At 36.6% G+C, this 20,999-nt stretch overlaps 1 long non-coding RNA gene across 1 annotated transcript in view; it reads right to left on the bottom strand.

The window, feature by feature from the left end:
• The window catches only part of LOC311434942, a 153,094-nt gene that overhangs the window by 10,613 nt on the left and 121,482 nt on the right, over positions 1-20,999 (bottom strand). The gene's annotated exons all lie outside the window — the stretch shown is intronic.

Genomic DNA, 20,999 nt, shown 5'->3' with positions numbered 1-20,999 from the left:
GATATCTGCTGCAGAGATTATTCCTTCTGTATACATCTACCCATGTTAAGAAGCAATGAGGAAAGGCAATATATAAACACTGTGAGGAAACAGAAGCAACACTGAAAGTGATACTGAACTAGAGAGTACTGATTTGTGAAAAGAAATAAAGAACAAGATTATCTGGAAAGGAGAGAAACCAGCACCAAAATGTGGGAAGAGACGAAAGGTGAGAGAGAATGAAGGGCAGAGAACAGTCAGGGTGTGTGTGGCAGTGGGAAGAGTCAGGTTGCACTCAGAGGACGCAAAGAGATCTGAGGGTAAAAAGCCAATTAATGGATTAAAGGGTAAGTATCCAAGTCCTGAAACAGAAGGGTGATAATATAGGCAGCTAGGGAGAGGATTAGAATAAAGAAGTGATAACAGTATTCAGCTGAGAGGGAAGGCTGTCAAGAACTGAATGGGAAAAGAAGGTAAAACAATGAAAACAAAAATCTATCATTTAATCAAGGGCTTTGACATATACACACACACACAAAACACACGTGCGCACACACACACAAAACACAGTTTGGTTCCAGCTCCAAGTTTCCTGAAATAGTTGGAGGGCAGAGACAGATGGAAGGCTTGGCCATGATTAGCTGAAATCAAGTGGGTAACAATGAGTTTGGAGCGATTACCACATTCAGCTCCTCAGTGCTCTTTCTCTGAACTGTTTGCCACTGGGAGCTTGCTTGTCCTAAGTGTATATATATAAAGCTAAGGATTTGCAACAAAAGATACGCTGCCTGTTTATAGAACTGCATGAGGAACTGTGCAGTATGCATTTCTTTTCTGTGGTTTCACAGTACTAAAGTATAAAATATTATTTTTTAAAGCAAGTGCAATTTCCCAGATATGTATTATCTTAAAGTACAGTCTTAGCTTCTCCAATGCCTCTAACACTATGCTAAGCATACTTCGAACTTAGCCCTTTTCTCTTAAAATATTATAGAGCATTGCTAGGGAGACAAGAGTGGGGGCTTGTTTACAGTTTCCTGATCTAACAATATCTTGTTTTCCTCTTCTGATTTATTCTATATCTTTAATATGCTACATGTATGCCACAGAGATAAATTACAGCTGTATTTCTTCCTAGATAAAAGTTTAGGAGGACTTCAGAATTGTAGAAATTTAGCAGTACTTTTAAGTGAAAGCAGGGTGGTTTTAATACAATCTGAATTAGACAAAAATTAAGGTATGTTTACCAGAAACATATTTAAGCCATTATGACAGAGTATATTAACAAAATTTAACTCAATCCATATGTTAAGGGAAAAATATTTAATAAAAAATAAGTGCTGTCCTCGTCTTTGAAATTTTAGATCTCTATAAGCTTAAACAATTCTTAAAATCCATCTTTTCATGTATCTCATACTTTCCTCAATGAATGGGGGGAAACAGTTTTTCTAGGTATGATTCATGTAACTGACCCCAGAATGATGAAAAATGGTGAATAACCATCAAGGTTTGATTTTTTTCTGAAGATACAGACATCTATCTTCTACTGAAGTCAGTGACCCAGGGTCAAAACTAAGCCATAATTGTCAGACAAAAAATGTCTAATGATAAAAGCACAGGACTGAAGTTGGAAATGGCCATGGATTAATGCTGCCTCCTTTTGCACATCAGTAGGCACCTCAGTCTCAGGCTACAAAGTGACCTTTATGGATTTTTTCCAGAGAGACAGGATTCCTTCAGCCAGGACAGCTAGGCTGAGAGCGTATCAGGAATTTACATGGAAATAGAACAACAACAGAAACAATTGCCAAAACTGGGATACCCATATCCCAAGCAAATCACCTGAAAACAGTGCTATATATCATCTAGTGTTTCACTGAGCCTGTTGGACTCTTCCATTTGTATACACGCAGTCCTAGTTACACAGTATCTTGAGAAGCAGTTTGAAATAAGACAGCAGAGTTTACACCAAAGCAGATCAGAGCCATAGACCAATTCATTAACACAGTGCTTCATTGAAGGGAGGAAGAGAGAGAAGTGGACGCAAGTGGATAAAGAAGGAAAAAATGAGATAAAAGACAAGGATGGAACAATTGGGAGGGTGGTTCCTTAAACTGCTGCATACAGCTATGCCACAAAAATCCAATTTCATCCTGCTATTTTTTAAGCCAGAGAAAGATAGACACAAAATTCAATGTTATTTTTGTCGACTAACTGCATTGAGTGAGTGCTTGGACTCACAGAATGGAAAGACCACAACTATATTTATCTGCCTAACAAGTTCACTCATTATTAATTAGAATTTATAGAAGCCTAAATTATTTACTTTTCCTTCTAAAATGTCTTCAATTTTATATCAGTACTGTTTGACTTCACTGCCATTGAAAGTATAAACTGGTAGACATCATCACAGATGATTTTCTATTCTTGATCTTTTATAGATACAGAAAACTTTTATTATGCATTATTGATATTCAACTTAATTTCCATGTGGCCACAAATTCCACTTCACACTTTCATTGTCTCTCACTTTGATGCCTTTTCTTCCTCTTCAGGATTCTTCCCTCACTACACTTCAACTCCTTTATCACCTGTTCATTCTACCACACAGATTCTTGCATAGCATATAGTCCTGTTAGTAAGGAGCAAATATCTTTTTTTTTTTTTTTCCTCACCTTAGAAAAAAAACAAAATTCAGAAAAATTTCTGCATAATCTGCTTTATTTTCTCAAGCAACCAGTTGCTGCTGCTTTCTTTCTAAAGGATTCTGATTTGTGTTATATTGTGAACAGCCTGCAGAAGTTCTGAGCTTAGTATCAAGCAACATCTGGGCATGAAAAAAAATCTTACTAAATTAAAATGGCTAAATGCATCATTTTTATGAGTTTTACCTACATCCCAGGAAAGATGTTTTGTTCTGTTTTGTTTTGTTTTGTTTTTTCCCAGCTTAGGAAAATAGTTGTTTCCCAATTTGGAATTTGCTTTGTGGCTGTAATAAACTGTCTTGCTGCAAAGCTATGCTAAAGAGGTCCTAAAAAAAGATTAATGGAAATTTTTGCTAGAGTGAAATGTGTTAATGTTGATAAAAATGGGTGATTTTGTCTCATATTTGGAATAATTTGTAGGAAACTTCATTTAAATGCAGAGATTAATCAGAGATTTAATCAGAGATTATTTTCTACTTTAAAGTAAGAAATAGTTTTAGTTTTCTCAGTCTTAAACTGAACTGAAAGATCTAAAATTGTTAAAAAATTAACTAATACATAGGAAAAAGTATGTTAAACTACTTAACATATTAAATGTGATTTATATCAACATTTAACTTAATTCAACACAAAGGAATACACACTTTCTTAAAAAAAAAAGTATTTTGATAATACGGAGGAAAAAATAGGCAATTCTCTGGACCTATTTCTTCATGAAATCACTTTCAAACATTAAATAAAAGCAAAAAGCATGCATTGCATAAGTTTATGAATCAGAAATTTCTGCTACTAAAAAAAAAAAGAGAGAAATTTTTGGAGTTAAAATGACATGTTTGGGACATGCTGGGTATGACTCAACTGAAGTGAGTTCAGCTGCAGTTGGCAGTTTTTACAGTCTGTTCAGCAACTATATGACAAGAACGATTAAATATGAGTAGATTATCAGAACTGGAGTTCTGAATTCAAATGCCAAGAATTGACCCAACAAACTTAAGCTTATGAATAGTATTTTATGTAAGAATCTTGCTAGAATCTTGCTAGAACACTTGACAGAATCCCCATGCAGTCAACAGCACTTCCCCAAAAACCAATTTGTCCACATTTAAGTTAGATGCCTTTGTTTAATGTTGAATCATCTTCTCTCAACAACTAGTTTACCCTAAATTTCATAATTTTTATGGACCAAAGTTATATAACACAAATTCCTTTAAATCATTTACAGGAAAGGGTCTTGCATTATCTGATGCTATAATTGGGAGTCAAAACTATCTGAATTCCTTGTGATTGATCTACCTTGTGGTAGATGGCTTACAGGTGTGTTAGGATGGTAAAATGCCATAGGGTATTCCAAAAGATTACAATAAGCATTTAACTAATTAATTTGGGAACTGTGTTTGTGTTGGAAAATCATTCTTGAGAAGACCACTGAAAAACTTCGTAATATAGCAGGCTCTTATCTTGATGGAGTTTTATTCATTACTGCTTAATGATTGAAATCATGTTTTTGGAGCCATCAATTTCTTTCCATTGCCTCAAAGGCTTCTTTGTTGACTAGACTTCTAACTTGGACATTTCAGTGCAGTTCATACAGTTGGGATCTTCAGCTCCTAGCAACTCAGTATACATCCACTGTAAAATATCCATCTAAGAAGTCTGAAAGTAGCTGTGTCATAGTTGGAAAAAGAGTTGTGTTTTTGTTGTTGCTGTTGTTGTTGTTTGTTTGTTTTTGGTTTTTGTTTTGGTTGGTTGGTTGTGTTTTTTGTGTGTGTGTGTTTTTTATTTGTTTGTTTGTTTGTTTTTGTTCTGCCATGTTTAAGAAGAAACTTCTATAGTAAACAAAGATGAGAAGAAATTTTGAAATGGACTACAGAATAAAATACAGGAAACTACCAAGACTGTTTAAGACTGTTTAAGACTGCTAATGCAGTCTTAAACTGATAGATATCTCTCATCAGATATCTGATTTTCTAGACAAAAAATAACAATAGAGTGCTTCTCTCTTATCTGGACTAGTGAAGGAACTGATAGAGCACCACAGCAAATTGCTGATGAAGTTGAAGAAGACGGGAGTTAGAAGAAAACCTGTACAGAGGAAAAGAACTGATTGTACAGGAAAGAAACAGGTTATAGTCATAGATCTATGTCTGGGAGGCTACTTGTAAAATTTTCATTGCTCTTTCTTGAGACCCATCTTGTTTAATCAGAAAAAAAAATTAAGAACTGGTTGATGAAATATGCAGATGACAATATTGGAAGGTATTTTTTCAATACAAAGAATTATAATATCATGCAAGAAAAAACAGAAGATCTCTAGGACTGGTATAATGGGAATGGGAGTGACATTTAACTGCTCAAAGTACAAGGTCAATCACTAAAAGATTAATAAGAATTTTGCATTAAATTTGGAGCTCATCAGATGGAAGCAACACAGGAAGAAAAATATATTGTCATCTTTTGAACAATTAATTTAGCAACGAGGAGCAGTATAGCATGGCTAAGAAAATAATAATAGAAAACAAAAGGAAAAAAAAAAAAAAAGAAGAAAAAAAAAAAAAAAAGAAGAAAAAAAAAAGGAAAAAAATATCACCACCCTGATATCCAAAAGGCACTGGTGAGTTACCTGGACCATGATCTGGAACAAAGCATTCAGTTCAGTTCTCGTGATTTATATTTAAGCAAGATGGGTCTGAAATATCAGAGATGAAGAGAACAGCTACTAGCTTGATTAGAATAGTATGGATTTCATGAGAGAAATCTACTAAACTGACTTATTTTAAGTAGCAAGATGAAGTCTGAAGCGCAATAACCAGTCTCATTAGGAAGGGAAATACCTGGAAAGATAAAGCAGCACCTAAGAGGAAGGTACAAAAAAAAAAAAAAATGTACTATCCACAATGTAACCTTTTTGGATTTCAGCAAAGCTTTCAATACTGTTTTTCACTGTGTTCTCCTGGATAAAATGTCCAGCATACAGCTAGATAAATGTGTAATATGATGGGTGAACAACTGGCTGACAGGTTGGGATCAAAAATGTTATAGTAAATGAGATTACATCAGGCTGGTGGACAGACACTAGTGGGGTTGTGCAGGGCTCCATTTTAGGGCCAGTTTTGTTTTCATAAATGACTTGGATATGCAGGATTTAAATGTATACTAATTTTGCAGGTTATACTAAAGTAGGAGGAGGTGTTGACTCCCTTGAGGATGGAGAGGCCTTGCAGAGACATCTTGACAAATTAGAGAAATGAGCAATCATTAATTGCATGAAGTTTAACAAGATCAAGTGTCAGATTCTGCAGATGGGATAGGGCAACCCTGGCTATATTTATGGTCTGGGCAATGAGAGGCTTGAGAGCAGTCCTACAGAAAGGGAGATGGGGTTCTGGTCAACAGTAATTTGAAAATGAGTCAGCACTGTGCCCTGGCAGTCAAAAGGGCCATCTGTACCCTGGGGTGCATCAGACACAGCACTGCTAGCTGGTCGAGGGAAGTGATTGTCCTGCTCTGCTCTGGTGCAGCCTCACCTCAAGGACTGTGTGCAGTTTTGGGTGCCACTGTATAAAAAGGACATAAAGCTATTAGAGAGTGTCCAGAGGAGGGTTACAAAGATGGTGAAGGGTCTAGAGGGGAAGACATATGAGGAGCAGCTGAGGTCCCTGGGTTTGTTCAGCCTAGAGCAGAGCAGGCTGAAGAGAGGCCTTATGGCGGCCTGCAGCTCCATCATGAGGGGAGCAGAGGGGCAGGCGCTGAGCTCTGCTCTCTGGGGACAGCGACAGGACCCAAGGGAATGGCTGGGACAGGCTGGGTGTTAGGGAAAGGTTCTGCATCCAGAGGGTGGTCGGGCACTGGGACAGCCTCCCCAGGACAGTGGTCATGGCACCAAGCCTGCTGGAGTTCAAGAAGTGTTTGGACAGCATTCTCAGACACATGGCCTGGTTTTTGGATGGTCTTGTGAGAAGCCAGGAGTTGGACTCAATGGTTGCCGTGGGTCCCTTCCAACTCAGGATATCCTGTGATTCTACGAATATGATCAGGCTGGAAATTCTTGCAGGGGGCATGGTGTGGGGTGGGATGGGAGTGTCACATGGAATGAAGTTCAGACAGCAATTTCCCAATAAGACCAGTCTTTATGAAACCACAGAAATGATTAATTAATACAGTTGTTTCTAATAGAAGACAATTGGACTGTGACTCCAGACTTCCTTTTAACTGAGAAGCCTTCAGAAAGCAGAATAGGCCTAAAATCTAACAGATTACTTGTTCAAGGAAACTGTTTATATAACTATAAAGGGTATTTAGCAACATACACACAGGTACACACATGCAGGTGAAAGTCCATATAGCTAATAACTCCAATGTTTTAGTCTAAGCATTACCACCTGCTCCCCCCTCCTGTGTATAGTACATGAGAAATAAAGGAGGAGGATATATCCTTGTTTCTTTCAATTAGAATAATGGCAGGATGCCAGTGAAGCAAGCAAGGCGAGTAAGTTGTGATGCATCATCTTGGGGTAGTATATCTCAAATAATATCCAGTTATTGGTAAGTACAAGTGCCTTTTTCTGCAAAGTATTGTTAGTCTGCACATTCCTGCTGTGGTATTGCATCACCTCATAACCCACACAGGTCATAAAAGGAAGACTCAGAGACAACAGGACAAATAGGAATGGGTAACTCTTCAAATGAAAGGTCATAGACAGAAGTCCATACAACTCTACAGACAATGAAATGTGAACTTTCTTCAAAGATGTTAGTCAGATAATCTTGAAGAGCTTAACCAAATGATAGTAGGTGTTTTTATCTTGGCTCTAAAAACTGCAGGCCCTAATACAAAAAGATATCTTTTAAATTTCTCTTGGAGTAGAGATCCGGAAGGTGCCTTCAGAAGTAGCTTCAGAAGGTGTCCTGGTTTTGGTTGCGATAGAGTTAAATTTTTGAAAGTAGCTGGTATAGTGCTGTTTTTTGGATTTTTGATGAAAATAATGTTGATAACACAACAATGCTCTAGTTGTAGCTGAGCAGTACTTACACAGCATCAAGGACTCTTCTGCTTCCTATGCTGCCCTGCCTGTGAGGAGGCTGGGTGTGCACCAGGAACTGGCAGGGGACACAGCCAGGACAGCTGGGCCAAGCTGACCAAAGGCATATTCCATACCATGTGTTGTCATGATCAGCTGGGGGAAAGAAGGAAGAGGGGGGTGGAGGATGGGGGATGAGGGAGAGAACATGTTCAGAGTGATAGCATTTGTCTTCCCAAGAAACTGCTATGTGTGATGAGACCTGCTTTCCTGGAAATCGCTGAACATCTGCCTGCCAATGGGAATTAGTGAATGTTTTGCTTTGCTGCATGCACAGCTTTTGTTTAACCTAATAAACTGTCTTTATCTCAACCCATGAGTTCTCACTTTTTTGCCTTTCTGATTCTCTCCCCCAACCCACTGTAGGGAGAATGAGTGGCTGCGTGAGGCTCAGCTGCCTGCTGGGGTTAAACCACAGCAGAAGGGAATATTTCTCAAGGTCTTTTGGATTTTTCTTCCCCTTGGATTACAAGAAGAACCCTTACTCATTCCATATGCAGGAAATGATTTCAATAATATAGTTCTTAATTTCCCACTCATGATTCAGTTGGCCAAAATGCTTTAACCATCTCAGTGGATCTTCTAGCAAATAAAACATTGACAAGCTAATTCCCTGCCACAGAAACTATTTCTACTATCTCTTAATACAAGTTTGGCAAATAAGCAAATTAAGATTTTTAACTTTCATAATGCTCAGATAAGTTTTTATTTTTTTTTTTTGTAACTGTCCTAAAACCTTTTCTTCCAAAATATGGAGCAGTCTCTCTGCCCGTCAAAACCAAAACAGAAGACAGCAGATACTTACAACAGAGTATAGCATTTCCTAGAGTAAGAAGGTGGGAATTCAGCAATGACAAAACTTCATGGTACACAGTATCTAGCATCCTGACAACGTCTCACATGCTTTGCTAAATAGCTGCCAAGCTTGGACAGGGAGAAGGACTGAGGCAATAAACATGGAGTCACAGCTTCTGGCACACCTTTGAAGGTACTGATTAGAAGGCACCAAATGACTAGATGCTAGAGATGTAGCATTTCATTTGCACTGAAGTTGCCAAAGGCTGTACTTAATTTCTGTCTAAGCATTTAAAAGCAGGAACACGAATAGGATCTGACAAGCCAAAAAGAACCCTGAAGTCTTGAATTAAGATTTGGAGGGACCTGCTTAGTTTTATTCTGCAAAGAAAGATGTCAAACGATGATCGTCTTTAAGAGACTGGCTGCATTGTGACCCAGACATATATGGGTAAGCATCCTGCCTGAAGTGCCAGATGAAAATATGAAGGAGGAAGAACAGCAGACTGTGCTACTAATCTTGTTACTAATCAAAGGAAAATTGTAATTCATATGAGCTCTGATACCTCATTTGCCAGCAATTAGTAAGTGGCCTAAATATCTGAAAGTATAAATTCTGAGAAAAGAGAAAAAAAAAAAAAAAAAAAAAAAAAGAAAAAAGAAAAACTACCTAATAAGACTCTGGGAGAGAACCAATCTATTAGGTGAAATGAAGACTTACATATCTTAACAGAAATAATAAAGGTGTGTGCAAAGCTGTCAGAGTAACTTCTCGCAGCTAACTGTGATTGAAGGCACAGATAAAATTGGTGGCAAATCAGAAGAAATGTCTAGGGCTCCATGCAACATAAGTAGGTCCTAATATAAAGCAGACAATATTCTACAAATAGATGACTATTCAAAAATAAAGCTGTATTTTGAAGGTTTTCAGGAACTACACATTTATTTGATGAAATGATGATCTCAAGCCCATATTGTCCTCTGCCTTCTCATCAGACTATATCACAGCCAGAAGGAAATTAAAAGGTAGGTTTCATCAGCTTCTCTATATTTCCCATCCCTTTGAGCATTGAAGTTCAAAAAATAAGATGACATTAGAGAAACTGCCTTCACAAAGCTGTGCATGGGGGCTTGATCCCTTGCACTAGTCACTGAGCTACTGTCTAAAGGCACCCTTTTTTTTGGCTGGAAGAAAAGGCAGAGTTGAGCATCACCCAAACGCTCAAATCTACGCAGATCTGAGACAGATCTAACAGATTTACCTCTACTGTTTCTCTTAAGACAATTTCAGTCCCTAAGCAGTTTCCAAAGATAAGCTTCTCTCTGAGACTTCTAGTATGACCATCTGAAAAGAGCACAACTTCCCACCATTTGAAATCCATCAAGAAAACCATAAAAGGGATTAAAAAAATAAATAATAATAATATTTTTTTAAGAAAAAAAAAAGACACAGGAAAAAGAGTATTAAAAACAATTCAAAACAGCTTTAAAGGATAAATGAAAGGCCAAGAAAGAGTAGGACTTGGTTCAAATCCAAACTACATTTACCATGTGTTCTCTCTTTTACCACTTGTTTTGTGGTTTTATGGGCATAGGTCTAGCAGGAAGGTATTGCTAAAGATAAAAGGTTTGTTCACACCCACAACAGGAAGATATATATGTAAAATCACTCACAGGAAAAATAATCATTTGAATTTTATTGCGATCATATGTAAAGTTATATAAAAAGCAAATTTATATAGACATAAATGTCTATTACTCTGGCTGGTAGTAGTGTTAAGACAAAAGAGGTATAATTCCTATCAACAATAGGAATGATATTCAAGTTGATAAAGTACCTTAAGCTTAGCAGAAGACAATTTCTAATTCAGAAATTTACTTAAAAGATCTGAAGGACTGCATAGTGTCCAAACTAAGAAGGAAGTCCTGAAATTCCCTCATTTGGAAAGAGAGAACAGTCAATAAATAGAGCAGCCAATTGGATGTTAAAGCTCAAAGAGATGTCATTATAATAGAAAAAGAGCAGGAAAAAAAAGGTCTTCTTGTAATTGTGGGTAATATTTTGTGAATCTAAGCTAAACTGTGCATATGTTATACAAAAAAAAAAAAAATCTAAAAAAAGGGAAAAAGAAGAGAAAGATCTGAATAAAATAGTTTCCACATACCTATTTCTCTTTGCATAGTGGAACAGAGATACTCTTGGATTCTCAGGTCTGAAGGGTGTTACATGGGTAGTTTGCAGATACAAAAGATTTTTATTCTTTTGAATATCTGGGGTGGAAGTTTTCACTTAGTGACCCATACAATCTATTAATCTAATTTCAGAATTTGCTTCTCAATACATTCCAATTAGTTTTAAAAGCTTCATCATATGATGGGAAATACAGCTATATGACTATCCTTTATCTTATGTCAAAATTATTTTCCATAATTACTACTTAGTAAGCCTGGGGTCATATTTTCCTTTCACTTACACCGGTCAAACAAGACCTGAGCAAAGTTTCTTTTCTGTCTCCAAGAAAAGAATTTTGTTCCCAGTCTTTTTATTGTGCCATATTGAAAAAAAAAAAAAAAAAAAGACAGCATGTCAGATTGTATCCATGTAACTATCTCTGACAGAACTACAGTCATTTACACAAAATCAGAGTCTAGCTTACTATCACCAATTAATTATGAATTTTGAAGTAGTACAATCAGAATGGAATAGAATAAAATCCCTTCTATTGTTATAAACAAAACACAGGATTTCCTTCCCACCTTTCTACTGCAACTTTAAATAATCTGCCCTTATAGCTACATATGATGTACTGTTTCCTTTAAATATGTCTGCAAATGTCACAGTATAATGCAAGTGTGAAAGTCCTATACTGAAGTCAGTGTTCATATCACCTGAGAGCTTAGATCTTTTTTCAAATTGAAATAAAATAATATTTGAATGCTCAAAGCAATGTAAAATTTATTTATATAAAATTAATATGTATACACAGCCTATTGACACGTATATATATTTGTGTACACACATTTCCACAAGAACTTTACACTTGGTTAGAATGTAACCTTTCCTTTAAAAGTACTGAAACACATGGATTTACAAGCTCCACCACACAAATTTCCACACCAAAATTTTGTGTTCTTTTGGATGGACCTATATAAAATTCATATAAAAGGGATACAAATGTTTTGCTTTCACCTGATCCTTTAAACTTTCACAATCAAATATCTATATTAGATCCAAAAATGCTGTTTCTTGTTCTGAAAATTTTGAAACTGAATTTGTTGTTGTGACAGTCTCCTTACCCCATTCAGCAACAGCTCAAAAATGCGTGCACGTATTTGTACAGATACAGAAACCTAGCTTGGTATAAGATGGCCAGTGGAAATCAGTACCAGACAAACACAGCTAAGCATGCTGTCTTGTGAAGTTTCACAAAGACTACACTAATTAAGTGTAGTCTTTAATTAATATTTACTTTAATTAATATTTAATTAATATTAATATTTAATTAATAATTTAATTAATATTCACAAAGAATGCACTAATTAAGCCTTGGGAGCAACACATGAATGTGCAGTGTCCCCTTAACAGTCCTCTCCTCAGGGCAGAGGATGGTTCCCAGCCCAGTCTTTTCTTTGCCCTGCCCTCCTGCACATCAAGATGCAGCATATGTGGGGACAGTTTCTGCTGACTGGCTCACATTGGCCATTGCCTCCAGGAGTAAGGGTCTTTCAACAGAGATGTTCAGGCTGAGTCTTTTTTCTCTGTTTGGCTATCTGTTTTCACAAAACTTGCAGGAATCTCCAACATCTAAGGCATCCAGTCCTCCTGGGTAGACAGGATATTTAGCAGTGTGCTAATGGAAAGCATCCTTAGGAAACAAAGCTAAAACCAGCAATACCCATATTTTCCAGTCTGTTCAAGTTTCAGGTAGCAACAAAACTTCTGCTTATACTCTTTTTGCCTTTTCTTTTGCCAGTGTAGACAATCAACAAGAAGAGAGTTTATCAGAGAAAATTATTGCTGCGTCAGTGCAACATGGAAAAACATAATTGCTGCTACAGATCTCAGCTGATCCCTTGCAACTGCAAGTCATCACTATATCACTGCCCTGCATTTTTCCTACCTCATTTCTTGCTCGTTCTGCCAAATGCTCAGTGCTGTGTATCCCATGTTATCTCTCTTGTGTTGCACTGGTAGAAACTATTCCCCCCCCCCCAACTAATGACTCTGTAGAAACCACTTCATCTTTCTCAGCTGTGTGACAGTGCAGACAAAAGAGCAGCTGTCCAGCTAGGACACTCACAGCTCACACCACTATCATTTCCAAGGAGGTCCTTAAACACAAAGTGTTTAGGTTAACCCACTACTGAGGACAAAAGGCAAATGCACTCAGCCCGGTCCTCAGATATAGAACAAATAACTGCTCAGCACTTGATACACCAACTCTTTTAGCATCTGTACTGAGAAAGATGCAGCATACATTTACTATAGCAAGCAACAGCATAATGCCTCTCCTATGTACCATGAAAATGCAGGCACTCACCCTCATCTTTATATATGCCCAGCTATAGGAATGGGTGGAAAGAGGTGGGAAGTGTCTCTTTTTTTTGCACTTCTGTCATGAAAAAAAAAAAAAAAAAAAAAGTATTTGAAAAAGCTTCAGCTCTTTTAACAAGAAATCAAGATAGAGCTCAGGTTTAGCAGATTTCAGGACTAGAACATGCTCAGCCTTGAAGTGCATTGAAAATTAAGCTCTGTAAGGTTCACACATTACCGCTAACCCTAGTTTAAAGTTAATAAAATGTTAGGAAGCAGGCAGAGATGAGGGTGGTGTTTTTTTTTTTGTTTTTTTTTTTTTCCATTTTTTTCTCCTAGCTAGATGAAAAGAAAAAAACAAACATGATGGTTGCAAAAAACCTGTATTCCACAACAAGTCCTTAAGACTCCCATGTGCTACATCAGCAGCAGTACATCCTCGATTTTTATTGTAATCTTGTGGCTTTTTATTTGTAACTTATATGAAAAGAATCACATTGATTGGGGCAGATTTAACTCAGTAAAACCTATTCTACTGAGATTGTCTGTGCTAGGTGATTTTATCAAGTTCTCTTTTGGTTTCATTTTCTTCCTCATCCCTATCCCCAGGGGAGATTGCAGCCCAGCTTGCAGAGCAAATTGCCCTAAATTGAGTTCTTTCTCTGCCATATACAGGCCTGCCTTTGGCTCCTCAGCTTGAAAACTTTATGCATTCTTATTTTTCTCCATCTTCCTTAACATCCCCCTTCTCTTTCCAATTAAAATGGAGAAGTTTGCACCGATACCTGCTCCCAATTAAGTGCATACTGCATTACCAGCCACACTCTCCAGATCTCCTTTACCCTCCCTTCATTAGCCCTATTCCTCTGAGGTTTCCTGGCTGTCTGCCAGGGACTTATGGCAAGAATTCAAAATCTTGTACACTTTATCCCCTCAAAATCATTCTTGAATTTAAGCAGCCTGCTCCTTGGGCCCAGCATGAGAAATGCTAGTAACTGATTCAAAGGGGAGGAGAGAAAAGAAAGAAAATGATTTATTTAAAAGGTTAAAAAGCTCTCATAAAAGAAGCTAAGCTAAAAGAGGTTAAACTTCCGGGCTAATTGGCTTCCATTTCCTTTTAAAAAATCTTTCTGGAAGACAACAAATGACAGGAAGGTGTTCCTGTTTTATTTAAGAGTGTTCATGCCTACAGAAAATGCATCATTCTCTTAACACCTCAGGCATGTTCACTACTGCTCACTCAAATTACACACCCAGCACAGAAAATAAAACAAACCTAGGCAGTCAGAGCAGCTGGGCTGTTGGGGTTTTTTGGCCTTTTTTTTTTTTTTTTTAAATCACCATCTAATTTTCCAACAAATGTGAGCACCGCAGTACCATGGCATCAGCCACTCTCTTCTGACACTTAAAATAACTAACATCATGTCAAGCTGTCATCAGCGATAGCCATTTTGACAAGTCTGAAACAGCAGAGGGAAGTACTGTATCCTTGCATTACTACTTAAAACTATATAAACTCTCCTCACAGACAGTGCAAGTTTGCTGTATTTATCAAACAATATTTTTTTTCAGATGGCTTGGCATAATTTAGTGTCTGTAGGCAGTTGTGTGGAACTATGTTTTTTCTTGTGACCTGATATAAATCAGTCATTTAACACACATGAAAAAGAAAAAGAAAAAGAAAAAGAAAAAGAAAAAGAAAAAGAAAAAGAAAAAGAAAAAGAAAAAGAAAAAGAAAAAGAAAAAGAAAAAGAAAAAGAAAAAGAAAAAGAAAATAAGAATCTGATATTATGAATGGTTTGATGCTTACTGACTGCTCATCTCAGAGTCCTACCCCAAATCAGTTAGGTCTCCTTTCCTGTGGACTCCAGAAGGAACTTTTATCTCTTAAGAAACTACAGCATTTCTGATGGCATTGTAGTAGTCTTCACAGACATTTCACAAGAGAGATTTTTGCAACCTGAATACTTTCAAATTTGTGGCACCAAATTATTGCCTTCTGCTAGCTGGCCATTTCCTACAAGCCACAACTTCCCAGGCAACACTGATTTAGTAAGAGTATTTTGTAGGAGGCAAGGTGTTCAGAGGAAAGAAGGGCATTAACACTGCATTCAAGGATTTCAGTGACTTGCAGTCTACACATTTAATTTTCTCCATCTCTTCATTTCTCAACAAAACAGCTTGATGCAGGGTGCTTCCTTCCTTATGAAGGTAATCTCTTTGGAAAATCCTTTTAAAGTGAAGGAGGAAAACTATCTCCTATTTGTTGAAGGTGCTTCTGATCTTGTATTTCCCCTCTTATTAAATCTTTCTTTACTAATTATTGCTTCTCATTCTCTTTTACAAATGTAAACAGAAAAGAACATTTAAACTATAAGAGTTGATTGTAAAACTAGTAAACAATGCAATATTTAGACTTTACAAATCTTTCTGTAAGATCTTATTGCATTTACTTAAGTCATATCCACAAGCAAGTGACAAACATCCCTCACTCCTTCCCTTGCAGATAAGTAACGAGCAGCAAACTAGCGATAGGATCAATACTGGCATGTGTAATTATTAGAGCCAACAAGAGGATAAAGAAAAGTAGTCACTATGCAAAAATATATAGTACATATATAGTACTGTAAAAAAAAAAAAAAAAAAAGTTTGATTAAGCAAATAAAATACTGTGAATTGACATAGTGTATTAAAATAGAGTAAAATAATCTTTGCGAAACAAAATTAGTTTTCTATATTCATACTAGAAAGTCACAGTCCATAACCAGCAATATCTAAAAGCTAGCATACTGTTGGCCTACATTCAAAATTATTAATAATCTCTTCTCATGAAAGACCACAGATTATGCAAGTCAAGAAAGAACTGTAGTAAAAAGCTGCAAGTTAAATAATTCATGGGTAAGTAGTACGGGTACATTGTACTACAATACTTTCTGGATATGTGTACTTCAGTTACTGAAGCAGGCATGTACCAGAACCTTGAATTTTCTTACCGTGCTCTCTCTGCTCAGACATATGGTGTCTCCCTCTAACATAATGAATCTCAATTTCTTTTTTAAATAAGTGACAGAGTTTCCGCAGCAAGACTGGGGACCATGACTTCCAACCAGAACAGCCTTGCAGCTGACAGCACAAGACATGTTATGAACAATATAGATTTGAACCTCCTCAGCCTTGGGAAGGAAGTGTACCCAAGTTTTAAGATGTTAAAGAGCAATCTTTAAACATGATAATTCTATAAAAGAGTAAATCATTCTACTGTTGACTTATTTTAGGAGTCTGGTATTAAGTCAATAGCCACTTTTTAAAAGGAGTCTAGTGCAATTGCATGTGCGAGGCACATGCTAGCATTGCCAAGTTGCTTAAAATTACACACTAAAAGCAGTTTGTTTCCGTATGTCATCTGGCTTGCAGCTGGTGTAGACTCCCACCTATTCAACATGATCAAGATCAGAATGGTCCCTCACAAGTGCAATTCTATATACCCAAGGAATTTTAAATTTACAAGAAGCCTACATCTTCCTACTTAATCCCAAGGTTAGATGGCAGCTAACTATAGGTTTTCAGTTTTAGACTTGGTTATCTAAATTCCCACTAACTCCTGGATTTTTTGCAAGGTTTGTTTGTTCACTCACTGTTTTGTTCTATTTTTGTCTTCCTAGATAAGTTTACACTGCAACCTGAATGTATGTTTAACAGATGAAAATCTTCATTACAAAGGTGTGTTCCTTGCTGGTGAACTTTTATTTTCACAAGTGAATGAGAACTGTCTAACTTTCTTCAACTTAGATGAAAATACCTTTTGACACATATCTTGGCATGGAAAGCACAGCCCACAGAACACTGCAAACAGGTTCAAAAAGTAGCTGCAAGAAGGAAGACAGAGTACTGTCCTGTGTTGCCACTGGTTATTGAGAGAAGAAAGCTACTTTTTTTTTTTTTTTTTTTTTTCTTTTCCCCGCCTGGAATGAAGTAAGCAAATTTTCCCTTACTCTTTGAAAATCATTATAATAGATATTTCTATTCATGTCCAATGCAGGTATCTACAGGCCTAGAAAAGATATACCATACAAAAATAAGCAGGTTTAAAAGTAAAAACATTCTTCTTCCACCTCAAAGATCTCTGAAGTTCCATTTTGAGATGTTTACCTTCAAAAACTAGGTGAATATATTTACAATACTCTTTTAAAGAATGGTGGAACTAGTCTTTCTATGAATTTCAACTACAGTACACTTTCCAGTGTTAATTGGACCACATGCTTGGTTTGTTATTCCTCTCAGTCTGCAAAAGACCTGAATATGCTCTTAGAGACACCTCTCAAATGTTAAGCAATTAAATTATTTCTAAAGTTTGTTGGCAACCTCAAAAGGGACAATGGATCACACCCACCCTATTCTCATCAGATCCCACTGACATCAGAAAGGAATAATTATTCACTGATTATGGCCTAGTAAATCTCCAGCACCATAGGAGCATTTCATCCAACAGTTCTGAAACAATCTCCCTTTCCCCACCAAATGCTTCATTTTTACAGCTACAGACAGATCACCTAGAATATGCCAGAGCATGGAAAAATTTGAAATAGTTACAGTGCATTAGAAATATTAAGATAAAATCAGTAAAAAGAGTGTCTAATGTGGAACTGAAAGTACAGTGGCAAATACTACAACAAATTAATTTTGTAATGTCCAAAGGATATTTAAGAAAGCATGTCAACTTACTCCGTATCATTAAGTTATACTGATATTGTATTAATTATAAACCAGTGTTCCTATTACATTTTGAATTCCGTTCTCTCAGCATTGTGTTACTTGGTACAACTAGTATTTAAAGGAGAATCTAGAGACGGAAAAGCATTGTTCTCCTTACAATAGTCTATTATTAGGAACATCTCAGGGTATCTTAGGGTTTCTAGTAAAGCATCTGTATTTTGTATGCTAGCTAATAGTTAATGCCCCTTTGATGACTCCAAGAAATGGGTACAAAGTACAGTTCTTTGTCCAAAGTAAATTAGTGACAATTAATGCAGTTCTGTAAGCCATTTCTGTGTGCCTTTTGTTCAGACTTCCTTGAAAGTCTGAAGGTGGTATTCATTTCCTAGTTTGATAATTAATTGATGTTATTATTATGACTATTCTTAATATCCTCAGAGAAAATATAAACATTTTTGCAATACTAAAAAGCATGATATTTCTGCTACAATTGCTATGCTGTTTTCAGAAAGAAAAACCGAGGCATACAGAGAATAACTTGTCCAAGGTCATACTCTGAGTGTACACCACAGACAGGATTAGAATTTCAAGTTCTTGAATCTCTGTACCTCTGTAACCGCTATCCTCATAATTTTAATAAATAATACACTTTATGTCATAGAAGGTATCAAGCATACTCGTACATGTCATGAAGTGCTAAAACCTGTAACAAATAAAGCACAACAAAGTAGCACCACATGAATACATAATAAATTATGTCATTGCACAGTGTTAAAAACCTTTCAGCTTCTATGGTTCTCTAATTCCCTTACCCGGGTATAAAAATCTTGCTGCTACTTGGCTCTTCAACCTAAAGCTACTGAACACACTGAAGCCATACAATATCTCATGGTTCTCCTTGTGTGCCTTAATCTGAAGCAAAGGACCACACAAATGAGATGGAGCCCACACAAAGAAACTCTGTCAGCCTGCAAGAGCCAGCTCGGGTACCGGCACCATGCTTTTAGAAATAACAATGCCAGGAAGCACAATGCCCCCACATGCTCATTAGTTTTAACATTTTCATTTTGTGAAGGGGTTGGGTGGGGAGAAAGGTCAGAAATTAGTAGTAGGCTTGCAGCCCTACCAAGGCAAGAAGAAAGTGGTACAGATGCATTGCAAGTGTTTTTGACTAAAGTGCAAAGAGCTGGGCTTGCTGTACACAGATCAGTGGCCCTTTTCTGTTTGCCAAAAGGTTGGAATCGTCTTGCTATTACATGTCTACTGTCACTTATGCCTACTTATTATTAACATGTATTTATTTTAAAAAGCTTTGCCTTTATGGCCAAGGAGTAAGGTGCAAATGCCATACAGAGGCAAGTCAGCTGATCAGTTATATCATTCTTCTGAAGCAGAAGCTCCTCAATTTTGCTGATAGCTACTCATCACTAGAGTACAGCAAGTTACTACCAGCCAAAACTCAGCAGGAGCTTTTACTTCACAGGCAGACAGCAAACTAAGTTGTTCTGTATAAGGCAATGTGTTCCAATGCCAGCTCCCACAGAAAGGGGAAAGCATCTTTGTGCAAAAACAAGGTACCACTGAACAACCAGAACTTTAGGAGCTGACTTTGAAGTCACTAAGACAAAGGCAAACAAAAAAGGCAATGAAATGGAGTTAAAAACAAAACAAAACAAAACAAACAAACAAACAAAAAAAATAGAAGTGATGGTTTTCTTAGTATACTATATATTTACTAATATAGTTACTATTATATTTATAGTTATTATTATATTTACTAATATACTTAGCAAATTGAATATCCTGAATTAAAAATCCAGCAAGCACTAGTACTTTCAATGCCAAAAGGAGGCAGCAGTCACCTGGCCACTTGTGAGGGCAGTGGAATTGAAGAATGCAGAAACCTGCCATTGAAAGTTTTTATTTTTTTTTCAGCTGTTTGCAGAACTACAGCCTAAGATAGGTGGTGTGTATGTCTCCTTTTCATCCAACACCTGTGGTTGACTTCTTTCAGATTTCTAAAAGTTCTTTTATATGCAAGTCCTCTGTAATCAAGCAGAGTTAAGAGGTAGACATTATCTTTTAGTGGCTCTTTTGAATTACTCCCTTGAAAATGTTATAGACCTTGAGTATGCTCAGTGTTGTTTACAACATGTAAAAAACATTTTCATTTATTCTTCTAATTACTACATGTAATTTAATGCCTCATGTTTTTTTACTACTGGGAGTCTATGAGACTTACTCCACTTTCAATTACACCAGCATAAATCAGGTGTAATTCCACTAAAATCAGTGAATTTTGTTGGTGTAAATACTGGAGACAGTATGTAATGACTTCCAAGTGTATTTTATGTGTGAATCTTCCTGACAATAAGTAAACTTGAATTTTTAATAAGAACTCATCATGAAAACATATTTTGTTAAGATCTGAAGATTGTCTGATGCACTTACAGTATACCATTTGCTATCTTATTCATATATACAAATATTTTAATCAAATGAGCTTTGAGTTAAAGAAATAGATATCTCTCCAAAGTCATTACTGGTCTGGACTCTTCATTTTAAAATCTTTAAATAATATCAAATAATTTTCTAGGCTTCCCAGTAGAGAGGAAGCTAAAAAAATGTTTAAATCATATAGAAGATCCATCATAACCTCTCAAACATTAAGCAATTTTGGGATGCAATCATGTATAATCATTTTCAACCTAAGTAACCATAAAGGATGAGCCACAGTGGTCTCTGAAGTCACTTGCAGCCTGAAAAAAAAAAAATAGTATGCTTCTGTAAAATGTCAAGGAGGAGAACTCAGGTATGTCAGCATAATTGTTTTTCTGTAGAGTTTCTTCATAATACGAGTACAAACTGCATAAAGATACCATGATGTGTTCATTGGGGGAGAAAAGGGCTCAGGGCTATCCATAGCTTATCAAACCATCTCTGTAAACCTCTCTAAATACAAGCACTGTTTCAAAAAAAATATATATATATATATATTTACTATGACATGACTTTAGACTATAGCAGAGCAGCAGGTGCAAAATGAAAAACTTTTGCATAACTCCCTGCAGAGTGCATTCCTGAGATGCCCCATGGTGATACAAAAGCTTATCAAAATTCAGAAGAGAGGAAACCCTCACTTGATCAGCTTTCACCATACCACCAGATGTTGCTGCAGCATTGGCAAAAAAAACA

Source organism: Aythya ferina (assembly GCF_964211825.1).
Source record: "Aythya ferina genome assembly, chromosome: 3".
In the NCBI taxonomy this organism is placed as follows: domain Eukaryota; kingdom Metazoa; phylum Chordata; class Aves; order Anseriformes; family Anatidae; genus Aythya; species Aythya ferina.
This window is presented reverse-complemented; position numbering and strand designations above follow the sequence as displayed.